Raw genomic sequence first — 16,064 nt, 5'->3', positions numbered from 1 at the left:
GATTTTGCCATTTACTTCTGTTTTCCATTTTCCCTCTGTGAACTTTTTCCCCACCTAAGACCCCCAAATTGCCTGCTTGTTTCTAGAATTGTGGCGTTGGCCATAACCCCTATCAGCGGTGGCCGTGCAGGCGCATGGAAAAAGATTTGGCCAGCTGCTCTGGTGGACGGGATTTGCAGGAGCGAGCGCGCACATATTCATGCGCATGTACAGTGACTCCCATTCACCTGCAGCTTGTAGGATCTATAACACTGGACCATGCACACACAGGCAGGCGGTGGGATTGCATTATCCATGCCCTGCTCGTCTGTGGCTTAAATCAAACATATCCGCACCGCCCCCAGCAGGCTAGGAATCAAGGCCCTCAGAGGCGTGTGGAAGCCAGGAAAGACCAAGGTGAGACAACCCCTTTTAATAATAAAAAAATAACTGACAATCAGATGTTGATTTTGAATTATGGTTCAACAGAATAATAAAAAAACTAATGAAACTGACCTGGACAAAAATAATGGTACCCTTAACTTAATATTTTGTTGCACAACCTTTTGAGGCAATCACTGCACCTGTCTAGGTACTATGACCCACTGCTCATGAGCAGACCACATGTTTCAGCTCCTTCCACAAATGTTTAATAGGAGTATCCCAGAAATCTGGCAGTATTTTTGTTCTACTGATAGGTTAAAGGGGTTTTCCAGCCTTTACTAATTAATTGCCTATCCTCCGGTCGGTCAGCTTTTCGGGTGTAGCTACACAGCACAGTCAATCATGTAGCAAAGAAAAAAAAGATGTATCCAGCACTAAGAGGATGTTCGTGAGTTATTAGTTCCTTTATTCAGCGATAAAATTCATGTAGCGTCTACATCAGTCTTGTAATCAACCAGATCTACGCATTTCGAACAAAACTGTTCTTACTCAGGACAAACAGGAGATGCCCGACGGTCAAACGTGAATCATCTAGCGATGGCTTATTCTAAGGACAGGCCGTCACTTAGAAAAGGCTGGACAACCACTTTAAGTACATAACAATCATGAAGGTCACAGCTGTATTAATTCACAAACCAATGTATTTCTGTACTGATTTACCAAAGCGTAATCCATATACAATACACTCAAAAATGTGAAATTCAATTCACTGAAATCTGTCATCTGTGATATCATTAAAGTGTATGATTAAGGTTTTCAACACAATTGTGATAAATAAATTGTGGGAGCCATCCACAGATCTCCCCCCTAAACAGTGCCATCCACAGATCTCCCCCCTAAACAGTGCCATCCACAGATCTCCCCCCTAAACAGTGCCATCCACAGATCTCCCCCCTAAACAGTGCCATCCACAGATCTTCCCCCTAAACAGTGCCATCCACAGATCTCCCCCCTAAACAGTGCCATCCACAGATCCCCCCTAAACAGTGCCATCCACAGATCTCCCCCCTAAACAGTGCCATCCACAGATCCCCCCTAAACAGTGCCATCCACAGATGCCCCCCTAAACAGTGCCATCCACAGATCCCCCCTAAACAGTGCCATCCACAGATCCCCCCTCCCCTAAACAGTGCCGTGATGGCACTGTTTAGGGGAGGGGGGATCTGTGGATGGCACTGTTTAGGGGGGATCTGTGGATGGCACTGTTTAGGGGAGGGGGATCTGTGGATGGCACTGCCATCCACAGATCCCCCTACAGTGCCATCCACAGATCCCCCTCCCCGACGCCCACAGCAGTATATTTATAAACTAATCAGTAACTACTTTAACTTTAATCATTGCTCATTGCTGAGCTCTTTACTCTGATTACTCTGCTCCTCCCACTAGGCGGCGCAGGCGCGTGATGTCAGTGAGTGAGCACTGCCCCCGTACTGCCTGCTATTACCGGAGCTAAGACAAAGTAAGATATCCAAATAAATAATCCAAGTAAAGAGCTCAGCAATGAGCAATGATTAAAGTTAAAGTAGTTACTGATTAGTTTATAAATATACTGCTGTGAGCGGCGTGGCCCTGTATATTCTAACTCCCAGGCAAGCGTCCCTGTCACCATGGGAACGCCTGGGGGTTAGAATAAACCATCGGATTTGAGTTTTTACGATCTCACTGAGCTCGTAAAACTCAGATCCGATGGTATATTCTAACCCCCAGGCAAGATTCCCCGTCACCATGGGAACGCCTGGGGGTTGGGGCCGGCGCCGCCTGCAGCGCACAACTATTGTAAACTACCCGGGCCAGGGCTTTACTCATTATCTCCTGGGGGGCCCCGTGGGCCCCCCTGACTTAGGGGCCCGGTCGCAATTGCGACCGCTGCGACCCCTATAGCTACGCCACTGTTGGTCTGTATTATGGTAATGTAAGTTGCCATAATACAGACCTAGACTCGAGTATAAGACGAGGGGGCTTTTTGAGCACAAAAATATGTGCCAAAAAACTCGTCTTATAGTATATACGGTATATTAACTTGTTAAATCCTCTGCCACGCCAATGCTGGTGGTCCCCATGGGTCCTGCAGCAATCACTAGCCTCAGTGGTCACTTGTCATACATGGTAGCATAACCACTGAGGCCAAGAAGTGGCTGCAGCAGTCACATGAATGGCAAGGACGTCTAAAACAGGAGGGGAGTGAATGGGAGAGTGTATGTTATTTCTTTATTTTATACCATTTCTTGCATTTCTTAAAATCCTGAACTTTAACTACAAACATTGGGTCAGATTTACTAATCCTTTCTAAAATGTAGATAAACCCCAGTACACACTAGTGCATTGTAAGCCGAACCTGCTGTTCTCAATCTAATGTGTATGGAGAGCCATTGCCCAACCAATTGTGTATGTGGGAGATGCAACAATTTTATCATCGTGGCCCAGGCTAGATGACAGATCTGTTGGACATTTTCTGTCACAATTTACACCAACTATTGGTGTATTATGGCGCCCATTGTCGCATCTTACTGTAAACCACTTCTATCATTAAGCAAGGCACAGTGGATTATTTTTTGGGCATGTTTGCATCGTAAATAGTCTTGATACAACATAATGCACCAAATTCTAGGCACAATCGTGTGCTTCTCACATTATCCCCCTTGCTAACCTACTGCCTGTGGACTAGCAAGAAACTGTCACCTCAGGTATTCAGCTGTCCTTTTAGGAAACTTTTGACTAATCAAAACTTTTGACATGTCATTATGATATAAGGGAGCTGAGCACTGAGACGCTCACCGATCAATAAAATAAGAAGGCAGAAGAGTTCAGCCGAGGGCTGTCCCATCTCGCTAGTTAGAGCCAGTCTTTAGCTAGTGAGGAGAGCTCCCTTTGCAGCCAGCCAGTTGCAGGGGGTACACATGAGGTTCACGGTAGACCGATGAGGGGTCAAATAGTATAACACACAGTTCATCAGTTTACTCACGGTTAGCAGATAGCCTCCCTGGGCTGGCAGCACAGTGTTGAGGTGGACAGTACGAAATCCTCTGGGGCACGCTCTGTGGTAGGAAGCATCAGCCAAGATGGTGGTTGAGGTGCCCTTGATGTTAAGGGTGCTTAGGGTGCTTGTTGCGGCTGAGTCCTTTGATGGATTTTGTCGTGATGCCAGTACCGTTAATGGTGGTACAACCATAGGTAGTAATATTGAGGTAGACAGTGGTAAGATGCAACTCACAACTTTTACTTTAGTGGTTTTTCAGTTGCTGTAGTACAATGATGTAGTCTTTAGATGGTACAGACAATACTGCAAATCCACAGTTTAAGGCTTGTCAGGTGATTGGTTGGTTTTGGAGCAGTGGGTTACTTCAATATCAATGGAATCTTGGTGAGGTTGCCGGAGGCTAGGGTATACTTCACCTGCAATATCCCCAAGGTCCTTTATCCCTGGGTTATGGCTTTTATGCTTTGGATGAAGTTAAATTTGTTCTTTTCTCTTGTCCCTCTCGGGACGAGAACTTTTCTTTAGAGCTGAAGTGCTGGATCTGCACCTTTTCACTCTCTGATCTTCACACTGATCTGTGGTCTCAATTGAACTGATCTGCTCTAACCACTGACCTGAACTGAACTAAAAACTCCTCTGTTTACTGTCTTACTAGGCCTGACCTGAATATATATAAGACCTAAGCTTTATCCCCATCTAGTGGCTGCATGTATAAATTGCACCTAATAGGCCTGTTAACAGGGATTTTGCAGTTACACAAATGCAAAGTTATACCATACTGTACAATGCAATTATTATTACCAAAAGTACTTTTAAGCTGTGCCCACACACACGTAGTGGGACGCTGCATACCCCCATGGTAAAATGGTAGTCGACCTCGACACATTCTTGACTCAATGTTGTATCATCCTGAAAGATATAAAAAAAAAGGAGAAGCATGCATGCATAGGGAAATAATGCCATAACTCACATTCTTGTACTTCTTGTACCTATGAATAAAAAGGGTTAGGCAAGCATATCTCAGGCAACAACGAAATGCATCAAATGGGGTAACACTAGAGTTGAGCGAACACCTGGATGTTCGGGTTCGAGAAGTTCGGCCGAACTTCCCGGAAATGTTCGGGTTCGGGATCCGAACCCGACCCGAACTTCGTCCCAAACCCGAACCCCATTGAAGTCAATGGGGACCCGAACTTTTCGGCACTAAAAAGGCTGTAAAACAGCCCAGGAAAGGGCTAGAGGGCTGCAAAAGGCAGCAACATGTAGGTAAATCCCCTGCAAACAAATGTGGATAGGGAAATGAATTAAAATAAAATAAAAAAAATTAACCAATATCAATTGGAGAGAGGTCCCATAGCAGAGAATCTGGCTTCACGTCACCCACCACTGTCATATATTTAGGCCCCGGCACCCAGGCAGAGGAGAGAGGTCCCATAACAGAGAATCTGGCTTCATGTCAGCAGAGAATCAGTCTGCATGTCATAGCAGAGAATCATGCTTCACGTCACCCAACACTGGAACAGTCCATTGTCATAAATTTAGGCCCCGGCACCGAGGCAGAGGAGTGAGGTCCCGTAACAGAGAATCTGGCTTCATGTCAGCAGAGAATCAGTCTTCATATCATAGCAGAGAATCATGCTTGACGTCACCCAACACTGGAACAGTCCATTGTCATATATTTAGACCCAGGCAGAGGAGAGAGGTCCCGTAACAGAGAATCTGGCTTCATGTCAGCAGAGAATCAGTCTGCATGTCATAGCAGAGAATCAGGCTTCACGTCACCCACCACTGTAACAGTCCATTGTCATAAATTTAGGCCCCGGCACCCAGGCAGAGGAGAGGTTCCTTTCAACTTTGGGTTGCCCCGCAATATAATGGTAAAATGAAAATAAAAATAGGATTGAATGAGGAAGTGCCCTGGAGTACAATAATATATGGTTAAGGGGAGGTAGTTAATGTCTAATCTGCACAAGGGATGGACAGGTCCTGTGGGATCCATGCCTGGTTCATTTTTATGAACGTCAGCTTGTCCACATTGGCTGCAGACAGGCGGCTGCGTTTGTCTGTAATGATGCCCCCTGCCATGCTGAATACACGTTCAGACAAAACGCTGGCCGCCGGGCAAGCCAGCACCTCCAAGGCATAAAAGGCTAGCTCTGGCCACGTGGACAATTTAGAGACCCAGAAGTTGAATGGGGCCGAACCATCAGTCAGTACGTGGAGGGGTGTGCACAGGTACTGTTCCACCATGTTAGTGAAATGTTGCCTCCTGCTAACACGTTGCGTATCAGGTGGTGGTGCAGTTAGCTGTGGCGTGTTGACAAAACTTTTCCACATCTCTGCCATGCTAACCCTGCCCTCAGAGGAGCTGGCCGTGACACAGCTGCCTTGGCGACCTCTTGCTCCTCCTCTGCCTTGGCCTTCCACTTGTTCCCCTGTGACATTTGGGAACGCTCTCAGTAGCGCGTCTACCAACGTGCGCTTGTACTCGCGCATCTTCCTATCACGCTCCAGTGCAGGAAGTAAGGTGGGCACATTGTCTTTGTACCGTGGATCCAGCACGGTGGCAGCCCAGTGTTAAAATGTGGGCAACTCTGCTGTCGTTGCGCAGGCACTGCAGCATGTAGTCGCTCATGTGTGTCAGGCTGCCCAGAGGTAAGGACAAGCTGTCCTCTGTGGGAGGCGTATCGTCATCGTCCTGCGTTTCCCCCCAGCCACGCACCAGTGATGGGCCCGAGCTGCGTTGGGTGCCACCCCGCTGTGACCATGCTTCATCCTCATCCTCCTCCACCTCCTCCTCATCCTCGTCCTCCTCGTCCTCCAGTAGTGGGCCCTGGCTGGCCACATTTGTACCTGGCCTCTGCTGTTGCAAAAAACCTCCCTCTGAGTCACTTCTAAGAGACTGGCCTGAAAGTGCTAAAAATGACCCCTCTTCCTCCTCCTCCTCCTGGGCCACCTCCTCTTCCATCATCGCCCTAAGTGTTTTCTCAAGGAGACATAGAAGTGGTATTGTAACGCTGATAACGGCGTTATCGCCACTGGCCTTGTTGGTGGAGTACTCGAAACAGGGCACACAGGTCTCGCATAGAGGCCCAGTCATTGGTGGTGAAGTGGTGCTGTTCCGCAGTGCGACTGACCCGTGTGTGCTGCAGCTGAAACTCCACTATGGCCTGCTGCTGCTCGCACAGTCTGTCCAGCATGTGCAAGGTGGAGTTCCACTTGGTGGGCACATCGCATATGAGGCGGTGAGCGGGAAGGCCTAAGTTACGCTGTAGCGCAGACAGGCGAGCAGCGGCAGGATGTGAACGCTGGAAGCGCGAACAGACGGCCCGCACTTTATGCAGCAGCTCAGACATGTCGGGGTAGTTGTGAATGAACTTCTGCACCACCAAATTCAGCACATGCGCCAAGCAAGGGATGTGCGTCAAACCGGCTAGTCCCAGAGCTGCAACGAGATTTCGCCTATTATCGCACACCACCAGGCCGGGCTTGAGGCTCACCGGCAGCAACCACTCGGCGGTCTGTTGTTCTATACCCCGCCACAACTCCTGTGCGGTGTGGGGCCTGTCCCCCAAACATATGAGTTTCAGAATGGCCTGCTGACGTTTACCCCGGGCTGTGCTGAAGTTGGTGGAGGAGGAAGCTGAGTAGGAGGAGGTGGCAACAGGAGGCAAAGAATGTTGCCCTGCGATCGTTGGCGGCGGAAGGACGTGCGCCAAACAGCTCTCCGCCTGGGGCCCAGCCGCCACTACATTTACCCAGTGTGCAGTTAGGGAGATATAGCGTCCCTGGCCGTGCTTACTGGTCCACGTATCTGTGGTTAGGTGGACCTTGCCACAGATGGCGTTGCGCAGTGCACACTTGATTTTATCGGATACTTGGTTGTGCAGGGAAGGCACGGCTCTCTTGGAGAAGTAGTGCCGGCTGGGAACAACATACTGTGGGACAGCAAGCGACATGAGCTGTTTGAAGCTGTCTGTGTCCACCAGCCTAAATGACAGCATTTCATAGGCCAGTAGTTTAGAAATGCTGGCATTCAGGGCCAGGGATCGAGGGTGGCTAGGTGGGAATTTACGCTTTCTCTCAAATGTTTGTGAAATGGAGAGCTGAACGCTGCCGTGTGACATGGTTGAGATGCTTGGTGACGGAGGTGGTGGTGTTGGTGGTACATCCCCTGTTTGCTGGGCGGCAGGTGCCAACGTTCCTCCAGAGGCGGAGGAAGAGGCCGAGGCGGCAGCAGCAGAAGAGGCTGAGGCGGCAGCAGCAGAAGAGGCCGAGGCGGCAGCAGCAGAAGAGGTAGCAGGGGGAGCCTGAGTGACTTCCTTGTTTTTAAGGTGTTTACTCCACTGCAGTTCATGCTTTGCATGCAGGTGCCTGGTCATGCAGGTTGTGCTAAGGTTCAGAACGTTAATGCCTCGCTTCAGGCTCTGATGGCACAGCGTGCAAACCACTTGGGTCTTGTCGTCAGCACATTGTTTGAAGAAGTGCCATGCCAGGGAACTCCTTGAAGCTGCCTTTGGGGTGCTCGGTCCCAGATGGCGGCGGTCAGTAGCAGGCGGAGTCTCTTGGCGGCGGGTGTTCTGCTTTTGCCCACTGCTCCCTCTTTTGCTACGCTGTTGGCTCGGTCTCACCACTGCCTCTTCCTCGGAACTGTGAAAGTCAGTGGCACGACCTTCATTCCATGTGGGGTCTAGGACCTCATCGTCCCCTGCATCGTCTTCCACCCAGTCTTGATCCCTGACCTCCTGTTCAGTCTGCACACTGCAGAAAGACGCAGCAGTTGGCACCTGTGTTTCGTCATCATCAGAGACGTGCTGAGGTGGTATTCCCATGTCCTCATCATCAGGAAACATAAGTGGTTGTGCGTCAGTGCATTCTATGTCTTCCACCGCTGGGGAAGGGCTAGGTGGATGCCCTTGGGAAACCCTGCCAGCGGAGTCTTCAAACAGCATAAGAGACTGCTGCATAACTTGAGGTTTAGACAGTTTCCCTGGTATGCATGGGGGTGATGTGACAGACTGATGGTGTTTGGTTTTCAGGCGTCATCTGTGCGCTTTCTGCAGAAGACTGGGTCGGAGATAATGTGAACGTGCTGGATCCACTGTCGGCCACCCAATTGACTAATGCCTGTACCTGCTCAAGCCTTACCATCCTTAGAACGGCATTGGGCCCCACCAAATATCGCTGTAAATTATGGCGGCTACTGGGACCTGAGGTACACTAGGACGTGTGGCTGTGGCAGAACGGCCACGTCCTCTCCCAGCACCAGAGGGTCCACTAACACCACCACGACCATGTCCGCGTCCTTTACTAGATGTTTTCCTCATTGTTATCGTTCACCACAACAACAAAAATATTATTTGGCCCAATGTATTGAATTCAAATTCAGGCCTTTTTTTACAGACACCTAACACTATCTGGCTATCTATTTAGGTACCGTATTACACTAATACAGGCACAGCAGTAACCACAGATTTAGCTGAATATAAATTTGAGGCCTATTGGTTAGGCGCTGGGTGACAGGTATACTTTTACAGACAGAATTAGACTTGGATATGCACAGTATCGTGTGTGTGAAGTTATTGAGAATGACCCTATCAGCACCTTGAATCTAATATACCCTTTTAGGGATAAATTTAAAGTAGGCCTGATACAGCAGAAACCACTAATTTAGAGAATTGCTAAATTGGAATTGTATTTCAACCCAGAACAAAAACTGTGCTTTGACGGACACTAAATAACTTGCCCAGCCACAGCAATAACCACAGATTTAGCTGACTATAAATTTGAGGCCTATTATTTAGGCGCTGGGTGACAGGTATAGGTTTACAGACAGAATTAGACTGGGATATGGCCAAAAAATAACCACACTATTGATGGTTAAATGCACTTGGTGTGACAGCTTGACCAACCACACTATTGAGGGTTAAATGCACTTGGTGACAGGCTCAGCTTGCTCCTGATGTAGTATATGGCCAAAAAATAACCACACTATTGATGGTTAAATGCACTTGTTGTGACAGCTTCACCCTGATGTAGGATATAGCCAAAAAACAACCACACTATTGAGGGTTAAATGCACTTGGTGACAGCTTGCCCCTGATGTAGTATATGGCCAAAAAATAACCACACTATTGATGGTTAAATGCACTTGGTGTGACAGCTTGACCGATGTAGGATATAGCCAAAAAACAACCACACTATTGAGGGTTAAATGCACTTGGTGACAGCTTGCCCCTGATGTAGTATATGGCTAAAAATTAACCACACTATTGATGGTTAAATGCACTTGGTGTGACAGCTTCACCTTGATGTAGGATATAGCCAAAAAATAACCACACTATTGAGGGTTAAATGTACTTGGTGGCAGCTTGTGCTGGCGCACCACAAGGCATAAAATGGCCGCCGATCACCCCAGAAAAAAGTGAATGAAAAACGCTCTGGGCAGCCTAAAAACAGTGAGCAATTGAATAGCAGCAGTTCAATGATCCACAGCTGCAGATCGATCACTGAATGAAGTCTTTTGGAGGAGTTAATCACTGCCTAATCTCGCCCTAACGTCGCAGCTGCAACCTCTCCCTACACTGATCAGAGCAGAGTGACGTGCGGCGCTACGTGACACCAGCTTAAATAGAGGCTGGGTCACATGCTGCACTGGCCAATCACAGCCATGCCAATAGTAAGCATGGCTGTGACGGCCTCTTGGGGCAAGTAGTATGACGCTTGTTGATTGGCTGCCAAGAAAGCAACGAACACCGAACCCGAACCCGGGTGTCACGGACACCCCAAAATTCGGTACGAACCCGAACTATACAGTTCAGGTTCGCTCATCTCTAGGTAACACATTATGGTCTCTGAATACTATTATACCGGCAACTAAAATAGTTCATAGCGATGAAAAAACAAAAATAAACAACTCGGGAGGCTCACAGGGTAAGAGTCCGTTCCCTGGGCACCATAAATATCAGAGTAGAATAGCACGGAGGCTCAGGTACGTGAAAGTCTATCTCCGGGTGCGGACTTGAACGTTGCAAAACAGACAAATAGTCCCTTAAAAAGTCCTTTAAGGCAAATAGAACATGGTAAACAGAATATTAGTACTTTTTCTGAGTCTGTAGCACTTCAAACAAGTTAAAGGGTTTCTATCACTTCATATGACATAATTAGCTGGCAGACACTAGCGATCTGCTAGTGTCTGCTCTGGCCAACCATCCTACTATAATCACTTGTGGGGCAGCGGTTTTGCTAAAAAACTAACTTTTATAAATATGCTAATGAGCCTCTAGGTGCTATGTGGGCGTCATTAGCACCTAGAGGCTCCGTCTACCTTCATACACAGCGGCCGCCCAGCACGTCCCTCCAGCCCGCCCATGTCCTCCTCCGTGTGACGCAGCGGCCGAATTCTCGCGCATGCGCCGTGCGCGGCTGTATTCGGCGCATTAGAGATGTCTGAGCTCGGAGCGGTCAGACATTCAATGCGCATGCGCGGCTGTATTCGGCGCATGCGCATTGAATGTCTGACAGCTCCGAGCTCAGACATCTCTAATGCGCCGAATACAGCCGCGCACGGCGCATGCGCGAGAATTCGGCCGCTGCGTCACACGGAGGAGGACATGGGCGGGCTGGAGGGACGTGCTGGGCGGCCGCTGTGTATGAAGGTAGACGGAGCCTCTAGGTGCTAATGACGCCCACATAGCACCTAGAGGCTCATTAGCATATTTATAAAAGTTAGTTTTTTAGCAAAACCGTTGCCCCACAAGTGATTATAGTAGGATGGTTGGCCAGAGCAGACACTAGCAGATCGCTAGTGTCTGCCAGCTAATTATGTCATATGAAGTGATAGAAACCCTTTAAGGGTGTCCTCAATGTTGGACTGGCAACGCTGGAAGTTGTCTTCTCGGCTGCTGGAGCAGGACATCTCCATAACGGACTGGTGGTTGTCCTCTGGTACTCCTTACAGATCTCCGAAGTGGCTGTGATTCTTCAGATCTTGTTTCCTGGGAACTTGGGCTTTCCTGGATAGCAGTAACTTCAGTTTCAGGTTGAAGTGTTGGGGTATGAGTTTTAGCAGGCACTAGAATGTTAAGCCATGGGGTTAAGAACCATTGTAACGAATCAGAAGCTAGCAATGTTTTTCCCAAGGACTGTATCGTTCCCTCTGGCTCAGTTGGTTTTTCCATTACTGGCTCAATAAGTTGAATTTCCTCTGGAACAGCTTCTTCTTGAGAAGTTTCTTCTGGCATGTCCTCTTTGATGCACAATTTTAGGCGATTCCTGTGTACTACACAGGATTTATCCTCTTGGGTAATCTCATATGTGTCAGTTTCTGGATTTAAAATAGCAGAAATGGTGTAAAGTTCTCTCTCCCATTTGCTGTCAAGTTTGCTGGTTCTATGGTTATTTTTCTACCAGACACGATCACCAATTTTGAGTAGTTCTGCCTTGGCAGATTGGTTGTAGTCTTTTTGTTGTTTTTCTTGGGCATGTTCCATACGTTGTTGAACAATCTCTTGTGCGTTAATCAAACGCCTTTGGTGTTCAGCCACCCAATCAGTCTTTGGTAGGGGGTTGATTGCATCAGGCACTTGTACGCCCAAAGTGTGGTCAGCAGGTAAGGTACCTTGTCGGCCAAACATAAGGTAGTAGGGTGTACCCAGTAGAACAATGGACAGTGTTGTTGTAGGTATACATCAGCTGAGGCAATAAAGTAGGCCAATCATTGCTTGTAGCAGGTGGGACTGCTCTTAACATTTCAATAAGAGTTTGGATCATCTTTTCACAAAGGCCGTTCCCTTGGGGATGATACGCTGTGGTCCTGATTTTTTGACAATTGTGAAAAGTACATAGTTCTTTAAAGAGTTGGGATTCAAAGGCAGATCCTTGATTCTCTCTGGACAGCCATACGGTAACAAGAAATGTTTCCAGAAAGCATCTGCAGTTGTTTTTGTGGTCAAGTCTTTTTCAGGCACAGCTACAACTAATTTTGTGTAGTGGTCAATGATGGTCATAGCATAAGTATAACCTGAGCTACTTGGTTCCAATTTCACATGGTCGATTGCGACAATTTCTAATGGTGTTTTGCTCACTATGGAATGTAAGGGAGCTCTTTGGTCATGCTTCTCACCTTTTCCAACAGCTCAGGTGGAACATTCTCGACACCATTTTTCAATATCTCCTCTCATTCCGATCCAATAGAATCTTCTACGGATGGTGGCTTCTGTTTTCTGCACGCCAAAGTGTCCTGATTGGTCATGGTACATTTCCAGGATGATTCTTGCATCACGGCGTGGTATTAGAATTTGGTATAGACGATCCCATGTAACTGGGTCTAAAGTTCTTCTTAGAAGTAAGCCTTTTTGTAGAAAGAGGTGTTTTCTATGTCTCCATAATTTGGACAATTCTAAATCTGCATTCTTCCTGCAAATTCTTTCTGGGGTTCTTCCACTGGTGAAGAAATCTTGTAATTCTCCTAACACTCTGCTTTCATTTTGTAACTTGATCCATCTTTTTTGGTCTACATGAGATTTTGGATCCACTTGCAGTTGAGAGTTGAAGACCTTTTTCCCTTTAACAGTGATGATGTCTTGATGGGCAAAATTGTTATAGAAGGATGGCATCTCTACCTCTTCCCAAATATCTTCTTGTGAAGTAGGGTCTTCCTTGGTTGGCAGACGGGATAAAGCATCTGCATTTTCGTTTGCTTTTCCGGTTCTGTACTTTACAGTAAAGTTGTAGTTAGCAAGGCGTAAGGCCCATCTTTGTTCCAAAGTTCCTAACTTGGCGGTGTTAAGATGTGCTAGTGGATTGTTATCAGTGAAGGCCACGAAGGGTGTTGCGGCAAGGTAGTCTTTAAATTTTTCTTTAACAGCCCGCACGAGTGCGAGGAATTCCAACTCGAAGGAACTGTAATTTTGGTCATTCCTTTCACTACCTCTAAGAGATCTACTAGCGTAGGAAATGACTCTTTCTTTACCTTCTTGTACTTGTGACAAAACAGCTCCCAGGCCTTTCTTACTTGCATCTGTGTAAAGATGAAATGGCTGTTGATAATCCGGATAACCTAGGATTGGTAGCTTGGTTGATTTCTTCAAGAGCTGGAAGGCAATCTCTCTTTCAGTGTTCCATTCCACTGGTATGGGAGTCTTCTGGTATCTTTTAGGATGCCCTCTCAAAAGTTCCAAGCTTGGCTCTGCAATTTGGGCAAAGTGAGGAATGAAAGGTCTGTAATATCCTGCAAAACTGAGGAAACTTCTTACCTCCTTCACCGTAGTGGGAGTAGGCCAATTACGGACTGCAGCTATCTTCTCTGGATCCGGTTTAATACCTTCAGAGCTGACGATATGCCCTAAGTATTTAACTTCTGGCTTTCGTAGGTGACACTTGGATGGTTTAACTTTAAGTCCATGTTTAATAAGAACTTGGGAAACTTCTGCCAGATGTTTCAAATGGTCCTCATAAGATTTGGAGTAGATTGTAACATCATCTAAGTACAGCAGGACGGTTTCAAAATGTTTATGGCCCAGACAACGCTCCACGAGTCTCTGAAAAGTTCCAGGCACATTGCAAAGTCCAAAAGTCATGCAGTTGACCTCAAATAGGCCCATAGGGGTGGTGAATGCAGTCTTCTCACGATCTTCTGGTGCCATTGGTACTTGCCAGTATCAAGTGTAGAGAAGTAGGCTGAAGATCCTAAAGCTGTCAAGGATTCCTCTATGCGTGGTAAAGGATAAGCATCTTTGTGGGTAATTTGGTTGATTTTTCTGCAGTCCACACAGAATCTGATGTTGCCGTCTTTTTTCCGGACTAGGACTAGTGGTGCAGCCCATGGGCTATGGCTGCCTTGGTAGCCGTTTGGCGCCGGTGGTGTTGTGGAGTGGGCCTGCTGTGTAACCTACACTCCCTGAAGTGTATGGTAGCCGTCATGGCACCTAACAGGTAGAATTTAGCGTAGGAACCCGTCTAACAGAGATAGCCTTGACACTCGGCAGACGGGCTCAAATAATTTTGTACAAAACGATTTGCCAAGTATCTCGCACTTATAGTGTAGCACTTGTTATTATTATGCAATTTTGTACTCTATACTGCAGTTAATTGTCGCATTGCATGTCTCTGTCTTTCAATGTTGTTCCCTGCCTTAGCAATGTGCTCCTGCGGTTTGGTATGTGCTGACTGACCCCCTTTTTTGGTTTTTCTTTGAAGTTTGTACTGGAGGTGTGGCTGCCTCCTCAGTCATGCACTCCTGATCACCCTGTCTGCCCTATAGGCTGATTTTAATTAGTGTTAGTACATAGTCAGACCTGCTCCCCCTCACTCACTGAAGCCATGGCACCAGGAGTGAGATAGTTTGTGGACTCTCACTGCAGTCCTTGGTAGCCGTTTGGCGCCGGTGTTGTTGTTGAGTGGGCCTGCTGTGTAACCTACACTCCCTGAAGTGTATGGTAGCCGTCATGGCACCTAACAGGTAGAATTTAGCGTAGGAACCCGTCTAACAGAGATCACCTTGACGCTTGGCAGACGGGCTCAAATAATTTTGTACAAAACGATTTGCCAAGTATCTCGCACTTATAGTGTAGCACTTGTTATTATTATGCAATTTTGTACTCTATATTGCAGTTAATTGTCGCATTGCATGTCTCTGTCTTTCAATGTTGTTCCCTGCCCTAGCAATGTGCTCCTGCGGTTTGGTATGTGCTGACTGACCCCCTTTTTTGGTTTGTCTTTGATGATGTTTGAGTCTTTCATCTCTTGAATCATTTGTTTGACGGATTGGTACATAGTAGGTGGTATAGGGCGATACCTTTCTTTGATCGGTGGGTGTGAACCTGTAGGGATGGAGTGTTTTATGATGTCTACTTCTCCATAGTCTGTAGAATGTTTCCTGAAGGCACGGTGATGTTCCTTCACGACTTGCAATACTCCTTCTATTTGGTGTTCTGGTGTGGAAGTATCTCCCACACAAAGTTCTTTCCACCAGGGGATGTTTACATTTTGGCCCTGTGGGTGTTGCTTCTTGAGATCCGTAGTCACACTGAGGACGTCCTGAAAGGTGATTTGGATCAGCTGTGCAATAGGACGGTACTTGGCTAATGTGACATTGTGATCACTCAAGTTGAGGAGATGAATAGGCACTTTACCTTCAGTGACAGTTACCAGGCTTCTTGCAGCTCTGACTAAAGGATAGTCTTCTAAAACAACTGGTTCCACCAAGGCTTGGTAGTCTTCACCTTGGATTCCGACTACAGCTCGACACCATAGGAGAGTTTCAGTGTTGGGCTTGAGAATCACTGGTTGATTGTCTCGGATGCGGACACAGCAGATTTCTCCTCTTTCATTGGCGAACTTCTGTTGTGCACTCAGCACACGGATGGTTTGTTGGATTACCTTCTTAGAAGCAAAAGAAGCAGTAGGCACTGATTGGTGTAAAGCTTCCAACATTTCAACATAGCAGTTCCTAAGGACATTCATGCCTCGGACTATAGGAGGGTTTTTATTGTTTTCTTTTACTTGCACTACAATGATGCCTTGTTAGGATAGGATGGTTCTTCCTATTTGAATGGTGGGTTCCCAGTAACCCAGTATTGGTACTGATTTGCCGTTGCTAGCTATAAGACTCAGCCAGGATTCTGGTGGCTGGGTAAGTTGATTTTGGTCCCAGTATTTCTCA

This window comes from Bufo bufo, chromosome 7 (genome assembly GCF_905171765.1).
Source record: "Bufo bufo chromosome 7, aBufBuf1.1, whole genome shotgun sequence".
Lineage (NCBI taxonomy): Eukaryota > Metazoa > Chordata > Amphibia > Anura > Bufonidae > Bufo > Bufo bufo.
This window is presented reverse-complemented; position numbering follows the sequence as displayed.